This window comes from Diospyros lotus, chromosome 2 (genome assembly GCF_014633365.1).
Source record: "Diospyros lotus cultivar Yz01 chromosome 2, ASM1463336v1, whole genome shotgun sequence".
In the NCBI taxonomy this organism is placed as follows: domain Eukaryota; kingdom Viridiplantae; phylum Streptophyta; class Magnoliopsida; order Ericales; family Ebenaceae; genus Diospyros; species Diospyros lotus.
The window spans coordinates 25785169-25795685 of NC_068339.1; the positions used below are offsets into that span (position 1 = coordinate 25785169).

Below are 10517 nucleotides of genomic sequence, written 5' to 3' on the forward strand. Positions count from 1 at the left end.
CCAATAATGGTAGGTTAGACAATGACGAATACGACATAACATGTACACGGTGCACCAATACTCACAAATCTAGATACCTATTGCGAGCAACCAAGGTTCTTACTAACTACTCCCACATGTAATGATAAAACATGATGTCACATGTAGAAAATGGTGACGACAATATATAAACATGTGATATGTAATCAATGTATCATGTGATAGCATGATTTAGACGAGTGCATTCTGTGTGAGAGGAAAGACTAGACAATTGATAGCCCTTTGTATTCTCGGCAAGATCAAGAAGTTTACTCGAATATGAGGTTGTGTAGTAATTCATTCTAATTCAAAGGAAGACTACTCTCGAGGGGTTTTGAAGGCTGGATGTAGGATCATTCAATCGAATGATCTGAACCAAGATAAGTCTTGATTGTCTCCATGTGGTTTGATTTATTTTTAGTATTTTTCATTACTATGTTGTTGTTCTTGATTGATCCGATTCATCTGTGTGTGTGCGAGTGTGCTTCCAAAATCAGTCTAATTGAAATTCCAATGCTCCCGGGTACAACAACTTGGTATCAGAGCACGATTTCTAAATCAATAAAGGAAAAGAATCAAGTCATATCCCAGTCATTAAAATGGCTTCAAATGAATCTACCACTAGGTATGATATAGAGAAATTTGATGGTCAGAATGATTTTGGGTTATGGAAAATGAAAATGAGGGCTTTGCTAGGGATTTTAGGACTGGAAGAAGCATTAGAAGGGGAAACCAAAATGCTTGCCACTTATTCCATTGAAAAGAAGAAAGAAATTGGTAAGAAGGCTTTTAATACATTGATATTAAGTCTTGGTGATAAAGTGCTGCGAGAAGTGTCAAAAATGAAGACAACAGTAGAACTATAGCTTAAACTAGAGTCTTTACATGACTAAATCATTGTCTAGTAGATTGTACTTAAAAGCTAAGTTTTTCACCTTTAAAATGAATGAAGGTCAAAGGCTACAAGATCACATAGACGATTTCAATAAGTTGTGTTTAAATCTTGAAAATATCGAAGTCAAATATGATGATGAGGATAAGGCCGTAGTACTAGTGCATTCCTTACCAAAATCATATGAAACTTTTGTGGACATCTTGAAACATGGCAGGGATACCTTAACACTAGATGATGTGATAGGAGCCTTAAATTCAAAAGAATTGCAACAAAAGGTGGAAGGAAAGAACACAGCTGGTGATGTTCTTTTGGTTAAATCAAGACCCAATAGCAAAGACCCTAGACAAAGGAGGAGATATAGGTCTAGATCCAAGAATAGCAGGAAAATTATAAAATGCTATCACTATCATGAGGAAGGGCATATCAAAAAGAATTGCCCTAAGAGAAAGAGAGAATTTCTAGAGAGAAATAATTTTGAAATCTCCTCATCCATTTGTAAGTTTGATTATGACACTGTTGATGCCCTAGTGGTGTTTGAAAAGGCTGATAAAGAGGTGTGGATTCTAGATTCAAGTTGTTCTTTTCACATGTCACCACAAAGGCAATGGGGTTCTTGAACTTTAAAGACATGGCTGGTGGTAAGGTTTTGTCAGGCAACAACCAAGAATGTAGGATTAAGGGCATTGGAGATATAAGGATCAAATTACATGATGGTTCTATCAAAACTTTAACTTTTGTAAGATATGTTCTAGATTTAAAGAGAAACCTAATTTCCCTTGGTGAGTTAGATAGAAATGGCTACTCCTATAGAAGAGATAGTGGAGTCCTAAGAGCAGTGTTCGAAAAATCGACTTAGGCGACCGCCTAGGCGCCGACGAGACGCTAGGCGGCCGCTGGCCCCCACGAATATGCCCTAGTCGAGCCTCCTAGGCGCCAGCCCGATTAATCAACCGGCTTGGGCGCCTAGTCAACCTGCGCCGCTTGGACTGCCCAATTTTTTGCTTTAAATATTAGCCATTTTTAGGGTTTTTCATTTCTAAAACCCTAAACGCTGCCTCTCATACTCCTCTCAACTGTCTCCCCCTCTCATACTGCTCTCACCCCAAGGTCGTCGCTGCCTCAACGCTGCCGCCTCAACGTCATCGGCCCGCCGGTACCTCACTGTCGTCGCTGCCTCCAGCTCCATCTCGCCGCCAAGCTTCATCCTCACCGCCTCTATACTATCGCATCCTCCTCGCTACCTCAACTTCGTCGTCGTCGTCGCCGTGTCCTCGCCGTCAAACTCCATCTCCGCCGCGTAACCCCTCTCTCTCTCTCTCTCTGGTTATTGGGTTTAGCCATTTCTGTTTCTATTTTTTACTTTTTATTTTATTTTATTTTTCTTTTCTATTTTTATATTAGATATATATTTAGTTTCTATTATTAACTATATATAATATATGTGTTTTTACATGATGAAGAAGATTGAATACAGAAAATTATATGAAGTTATTGGTTATTTTGCAGAAAATAACTTATGTTTTCATTATATTATTATAAAACATACATTATTTTACTATTTTATTGTTTTAATTTGATTATTTTGCAGTTATGACATGATATATTATTGCTATTTTGAATATTAAGTGAGGTTACTGGTTATATACAGGTTTCTATTGCAAGTTTCTTTGATTAAATTAAAAATGTCGAATGGGACTCAGAGTACGGGAGCATCGTCGATGTAGCTTCAGTTCTTAAAAGGAAGTCCAATGATATCGAATGGGAGGATGGAATGTTAATTAATCCGAAGAATATGGACAAAGTTAAATGTAAGTTGTGTTGTAAAGTTATGTTTAGCAGAGTTTACAAAGTAAAAGAACACACAGGCCACATTTCCGAAAATGTTTCTACATGTCCAAAATCTTCTCTGGATGATAAAGCCAAATGCAAGAATGTTATTGCCGAGGCAAAGAGTAAGAAGAAGAATAAGAAGGAGGAGGAAGATTTGATGAGATCTTCTGTTAATATTTCTAAATGGGGGGTGATGAATATGAATTGCAAGAGTTAGGTAGCAAAAAAGCGCCACATACTCTTAGCCCTATGGATAAGTTTGCAACCTCCATCAATCCTGAAACTTGTTTGACTGGGGGAATGACGAAAAGACAACAAAATATCAACGAAGCACTCTTTAAAGAAAGAACACAGACTGTTCATGAGTATTGTGCTAGATGGGTGTACGAAGCTGGTATACCTTTCAATGCTATAGATCATGATAGCTTCAAATTGTTTGTTGAGGCAGTTGGTCAATTTGGCCCGGGCTTCAAACCTCCCAGTCAATACCGGTTGAGAGAACAGTTGTTAAAGGGAGAAGTGGATAGAACTAAAGAATTATTGAAGAAGCATGAAGAAGAGTGGGCACAAAATCGGTGCTCCGTTATGACAAATGCTTGGACAAACAGAAAAAGGATGAGCATCATGAACATATGTGTTAATTCTAATGCAGGTATTGTTTTTTTTTGTCTTCCAGAGAGTCTTCAGACGAAGCACATACGAGTGAACTCATTTTTGAGTACGTGGACAAGTGCATTAAGCAAGTTGGCCCACAAAATGTCATCCAAGTAGCAACAAATAATGTTGCCAACAATATGGGAGTAGCAAAATTATTGAAGTTGAAGAGGCTAAATATCTTTTGGACATCATGTGCTACTCACACTATCAATTTCATGCTTGAAAGTATAGGAAAACTACCGAAGTTTAAAAAAGTCATTGATCAGGCCAAGAGTTTGACAATCTTCATTTATGCACACCATAAAACCTTGTCCTTAACGAGGTCATTTACAAAAAAGAGGGATATTGTGAGACTGGGAGTCACTGGATTCTTTTCTTCTATCCTTACTTTGCAAAGTTTGATGGAGAAAAAGCTCAAATGAGAACAATGTTTACCAACTCTGAATGGGAGGAGTGCAAATGGTCAAAGACTGTTAAAGGAAAAACAACATATGCTACTGTGATGAGCATTGCTTTTTGGAATGGTGTGAATTTATGCCTTAAGGTTTTTGCACCTTTGGTGAAGGTGCTTCAAATTGTTGATGTAGATAAAAAGCCTTCTATGGGCTTTTAATATGGAGAGATTAAGCATGCAAAAGAAGCTATTAAGGAGGCCCTAAATAATCTTGAAAAGAACTACCAACCTATTATAGAGATTATTGAAGCAAGGGTGAAAGATAGGCTAGATAGTCCACTACATTTTGCGGCTTACCTTTTGAATCCCTACTACTTTTTTAAGGATATGGATATACAAATTGATCATGAAGTCATGGATGCATTTTTTAACTGTGGAGATGTTTTATAATGCCGATGGTGAATTGCAAGGTCATGTTATAAATATTGAGTTGCCAAAATATACTCGTAAAGAAGGAGCTTTTGGAAAATCGTGAGCAGCTCAAGGGTGTGCAAAAAATGATGACAATTACAATCTAAGTATAAAATTTCTTTAATCATTTTCTTAGTTTCTATTGTGTATAAGTTTATTTACTTTATACTTGTTTGACCTATGTAGTTACATGGTGGATGACTTATGGAAATCAAACTCCATACCTGCAACGAATGGCGAGAAGGATCCTTTCGTTAACTAGTAGTTCATCTGCTTGTGAAAGAAATTGGAGCACTTTTGAAGGGGTTAGTGTATATTTTAAAACGTTTTAAATATTTTAATTTTATTATCCCTATCATTTATATTGATATTGCTTTTATATTATTTATGTAGATACATACGAAGAAAATAAATAGACTAGATGTGAATCGATTGAACAATTTAGTCTTTGTCCAATTTAATGCGAAATTGATGAACAAGCAAAAAAGGGAGAAGGAAATGGATGTTGATGTGCTACTTGCTAGTGATGCTAGTAATGCACAAGGATGGATCGTTGAAGGAGGAGATGATGATGAAGTTGAGCCTGGTACGAGACTCACTTGGGAAATGGTTGGTGAAGCATCCGGAGCAGACGAGATGCTTCAACATCGAAAAAGTTCTAGGATGAGAGAGCTTCATGAAGATGATTTTCAATCAGAAGAAGATGAGCAAGAGCTCGATGAATTTGATTTTGAGTCTGATAAAGATCATGTGTTGGAAGAATATGGAGAGGAAGAAGTCCAATTAGATAGTTAGATACTTAGATTCTTCAAGTATGGTTTATGTTGCATTATTGTTGCCTTTGTCTTATTAAACCTAGAACTGATCTACAACAATTTGTTTTCTCATGCATAATTCTATATTTCACTTGCCATTCCATTATTGTTGATTGGTTTGTGTTGCATTATTGATGCTTTTCAACTTTGATTTAATTGAAAATAACATCAAATTACATCACAAAGTTTTAAAAAAAAAAATAACAATTTTCCTAGGCCCCAGCCTGGCGCCCAACTAGCGTCTAGCACATTTTAGAACACTGCCTAAGAGTAACTAGAAGATCTCTAATAAGTATGAAAGCAATCCTTAAAAATGGTATCTATGTGCTGCAAGCCTCCACATTGTGTGGAGAAGCTGCAGTCACTAAAGGGAAAGCCTATGATCAAACTAGGTTGTGGCATTTTAAGATGGCTCATATTTGTAAGCAAGGTCTTAGGGAGTTATCTAAGCAAGGGATATTAGGAGATGGAAAATTTACAGAATTGGATAAGTGTGAATCATGTATATTTGGGAAAGCTGCTAAAGTGAAATTCTCCAAAAAGGCCATCCATTCCTCAAAGGCCCCTTTAGATTACATACATTCTGATTTATGGGGCCCTGCCCAAACCTTGTCTCATGGTGGAGCTAGGTATTTTAATATTTTTTTGGTCTATTATTGATGACTTTTCTAGAATGGTTTGGGTCTATGTATTAAAATCTAAAGACCATGCATTTGAAACTTTCAAAAGCTGGAAAACCATGATAGAAAACCAAAAAGGCAGTAAAATTAAAATCATTAGAATAGATAATGGTTTGGAATTTTGTAATAAGGAATTCTCTCATCTTTGTAAAGAAAATGGAATCTTAAGACACCTAACAACCCTAGGTAATCCTAAGCAAAATGAGCTTTTTGAAAGGATGAATAGGACCTTGCTAGAAAAGATAAGATGCATGATTTTTCATGCTAAGTTACCAAAATATTATTGGGGAGAAGTTGTAGCAACAACATATGTGATCAACCGGTCACCCTCGGCTGCTATAGGATTTAAAACCCCTTATGAAATGTGGTCAGGTCACAAGCCTAGTTTAGACCATTTAAGGGTGTTTGGATGTTTAGCTTATGCCCATGATAAGCAAGGAAAGCTAGAGCCTAGGGCAAAGAGGTGCTTGTTTATAGGATATCCCATTGGTGTGAAGGGTTATAAGCTTTGGAGTTTGGAATCAGGTATGCCTGGGACTATAATAACTAGGGATGTTACCTTTGATGAAAATTCCAATATTAAAGACATTAAAATAGATGATTCAAAGGATGAGAAAGGGAATCTAAAGGCTATGGAAGTTGAACAGCAAGAAGAACCCTTTGAAAATGTCTTAGACAGCCCTATTAACCAGGATCCAAATTATCAAAGAGAGAGTGAAGGGTCATCTAGTATAGACAGTGAGGAAGGCCATGAGAGATACAATGTTGCTAGGGATGGGCAAAGAAGAATTAGTAGGCCACCGGTGAGGTATGGATATTCGGACTTAGTCTCCTATGCACTGTCAAGTGCAATGGAAGAAGCTGGTGAGGAGCCCCTTACTTATGAAGAGGCAACGCACTCAAAAGACTCCAATAAATGGCTGACAGCCATGCAATCTGAAATGGAGTCACTTAGAAAAAATAAAACTTGGACTTTGGTGGATAGACCCCTTAGGGAAAAGGGTTGTAGGCTGCAAGTGGTAGAATTTTACTTACCATAACAGCACACACATCTAAATCTTAGCCTAGACCAAATGGATGTTACCACAGCCTTTCTTCATGGAGAATAAGAAGAAAGCATTCTAATGGAGCAGCCAAAGGGGTTTGAAGTTAAAGGAAAAAGAGAGCAAGTATACTTGCTAAAGAAATTCCTCTATGGATTGAAGCAATCCCCTAGGCAGTGGTATAGAAAATTTGATTCATTTATGTTAGTCCAAGGTTTTAAAAGGAGTGCATTTGATTGCTATGTGAATTTCAAGCATATGCCTAATAAGATATCTATATATCTTCTTCTATATGTGGATGATATGCTGATTGCAAGCCCATCAGTTGTAGAAATTCAGAATTCAAGGCTGAGATTAAAATTAGTCTTTGAAATGAAGGAATTAGGAGAAGTTAAGAAGATATTAGGTATAGAAATAAGCAGCAAAGAAAGCTTGTATTGTCCCAAAAATCCTACCTAGATAAGCTGGTTAAGAAGTTCAATATGCTTGATGCAAAGGATGTATCAGTCCCCTTTGCTCAGCATTTTAAATTGTCCCATGAGCAGTCACCTACTAATGAAGTGGGCATTAGGGAAATGAGTAAAATTCCTTACTCAAATGCAGTTGGAAGCATAATGTACAGTATGGTTTGTGATTATGGCCCATGCTATGAGTTTCTAGCAAGTTTATGGAAAATCCGGTAAGGCTCACTGGAATGCTGTAAAATGGATATTTAGATATGTTAAAAGGAACGATCAATATGACTTTGGTTTATGGTGGAGCAAAATTAGAAGCAGAGCCTTGCATTTTAGGGTTCACAGATGCTGACTATGCAACAGATTTGGATAGGAGAAGATCATCTACAGGTTATGTTTTCCAGCTATGGAATTCAACTATAAGCTGGAAGACAAATTTGCATCCTGTGGTGGCTCTTTCAACCACTAAGTCTCAGTATATAGCTGATACCAAAGCTATTAAGGAAGCTCTTTGGCTAAAAGGAATTGTTAGTGAACTCCTAGGAAGGGATGTGAAGGCTAATCTTATGTATGATAGCCAAAGTGCTATTCACTTGGCCAAGAATCAAGTTCACCATGAAATAACCAAACACATTGATGTAAGGTATCATTTCATTAGGGAAATTCTTGAGAAGGAAGAAGTTAACCTAATAAAGGTTGCAGGTGAAGAAAATGCAGCATATATGTTTACCAAGGCTATTCTATTATCTAAATTACTGCATTGTTTAAAGCTTCTTAATGTTTGTTTGTGTGAATGATCAAGTATATCATGCAAGACCTAAGGAGAGCAAGATCAGTTTTGAAGATTGGACTATACTCAAGGCAAATGGTGGAGATTTGTTAGAAGTTTGCCTCGAGTAAGCCCTAAGAGTCAGTGAAGCAATTAATGTGTCAAGCGGCTGGCTTAGACAGGTGGTTTTTTGTTCCAATGATAATTCATTTAGTTGGGGGCAAAACCGGTAATATCAAACCCGATTACGTTGTATAGGTTTATCCGCCCTTTTTAGTCTATAAATAAGGGGGCAAGAGTTAGCTGTTGATAGCATGATTTAGACGAGTGCATTCCGTGTGAGAGGAAAGACTAGACAATTGATAGTTCTTTGTAATATCGACAAGATCAAGAAATGTACTCATGTATGAGGTTGTGTACTGATTCATTCTAATTCAAAAGAAGACTACTCTCGAGGGGTTTTGAAGGTTGAATGTAAGATCATTCAATCGAATGATCTGCACACTCGTTGCTTCAATTCAATGAATATGGGCTCCCGCGAAACTGAATAATATTTTAATTATGTTTGAAAATACATATATAGATAGATAGATAGATAGACATGGGAGTGGAAATCAACAGAGTCAAGTCATCTGGAGCAAAAGGGACGTAGTTTTTTTTAGAACAAAAAGTGAACTATTATAAATTTAATTATAACCAATTAAACAAATAAACAGAAGAGTTTTTTAGAGAAGCAGCTAGTATTTTCAACATTAATCAAAATATTCCAGTCAAGTCATGTTTTATCCATCTCAAAGTGCACAGACACAGAGTAAATAAATAGCACATAAATGAATAAATTACAGCTCAGTTTGGTGACTATGTAGCACAAAGTTAACAGCGTCATTAAAGAAATGTACTTTGGAAAGTTAAGTTTTATCTGTCCCAATGTGCACATTACACAGAATAACAGATAAAAACGAACAAATTACAGCTCAGTTTGATGACCATGTAGAATGAAGTTACACAGTCAACAAAGAATTGTACTATAAGAAGTTATGTTTTATCTATCTCAATGAGCATAAACAGACACAGGATAACAGATAAATGAACAAATTACAGCTCAGTTTGGTGGCTAAGTATATGAAGTTAACACAGTAAGTAATTAAAGAATTATACTTTAAGAAGAGAGACACGCACATAACACAAGCAAATAAATCAATATACCAAATTATACTGGTGTACAACACTAGTGCATGTCTATGAATAATGGGCACCTTGCACTATTCGTTTCTGCAGTCAGTGACTTGTCCATTTTTTCAGAAACTCCGTGTATCAGCTATCTGAAACACAGTTTCTCAACCTACAATGGCATATGCCTCATTTAACAATATTTTCATTTGATTCTACACAAGTGGACCCAGAAGTATATATCACAATATGCAGAAGTGACAAAAACCAAAGCTACTTTGGTTTCTTTTTTCCTTTATTCCACACAAATATGGGCATATATCAGAATATTAAATTTATAATGTTGAGAAGTTCTCTGTATTATAAATTTTTACAACAAAAATTGCCCAAGATGGGGAAGATGGCGACGAAAGCTTACCGTGGACGAAGATGGCGACGAGGATGAACGGCGGTCTGCAAGTTGGAATAGGAGGTCGACTTCGGCGGAGATGGAGAACACGAATATCGCTCGCTGAAACAGAAACCAAGATCACTCGCTGAAACAGAGAACAAGATCGCTTCCAGTGGACGAAGACTCCAGATCGATGGTCGAAGGTCAATATCGCTCACTGAAACAGAGAGAAAAACCAACATCGGTGGACGAATACCAAGATCGCTCGCCGGATCTACAGAAATAAGAACAGAACGAGGACGGAAACCTTACCGTGGAAGAAGAAGAAGAAGAAGATGCCCTGGTGGTGTGAAGCTCAAAATCGAAGATGGTCTTCTGCGGAGATGGCGATGAAAACGAAGTCAGAGCTGGTCTTTTGTGGAGATGGCGACGAAGCCCCAGTCGAAGATGGATGGCCGTGGATGGCGAGTCACAGGAAGTCGGAGATGGTCTTCTTCGGCGGTGGATAGCGACTCACAGGAAGTCGGAGATGGCGACGAAGCCCAAGTAGGGGCTCGACTTCGGCGGTGGATGGCGACGAGGAGGAAGGGGACGAAGCCGGCTCGAATGGGATAGGAAACCCTAGAGAAATCGAGGTGGACTGTGCTGTGCCGCGGTGATTGAATTCACTGGAAATGGAAAACAAGCCCCCCCCCCTAGCAAAATCATTTTCCCCAAAAGCGAGAAAAGAGCATCCTGACCCAAAATGTAACTTAATTTTCCTAGAAAATAAGTACATTTTTTTAGTTAAAAAGATGAAAATATTATAATGAGGTTTTTCAAGAAAATACTCATTTTTCAATAAAAATAAATGCAATCAAACATGCCCTTAATTCACACAATTAATTTTTCACTTGTGGCCCAACAACACACATATATATAACATACTT

At 37.4% G+C, this 10517-nt stretch overlaps 1 protein-coding gene across 2 annotated transcripts in view; it reads right to left on the reverse strand.

Annotated features, from left to right (window-relative positions):
- LOC127794272 (cyclin-T1-3-like) overlaps window positions 1-10292 on the reverse strand; it is a 36409-nt gene extending 26117 nt beyond the window's left edge. The window contains exons 1-3 of one of the 2 annotated variants that reach the window (XM_052325248.1): window positions 9901-10292; window positions 9616-9805; window positions 9284-9369 (exon numbers count right to left, since the gene is read on the reverse strand). The gene's annotated coding sequence lies outside the window, so the exon portion shown is untranslated. The remainder of the gene's footprint in view (window positions 1-9283; window positions 9370-9615; window positions 9806-9900) is intronic. The other variant, XM_052325247.1, reaches the window with a different exon arrangement.
- Window positions 10293-10517: the final 225 nt, after the last annotated feature.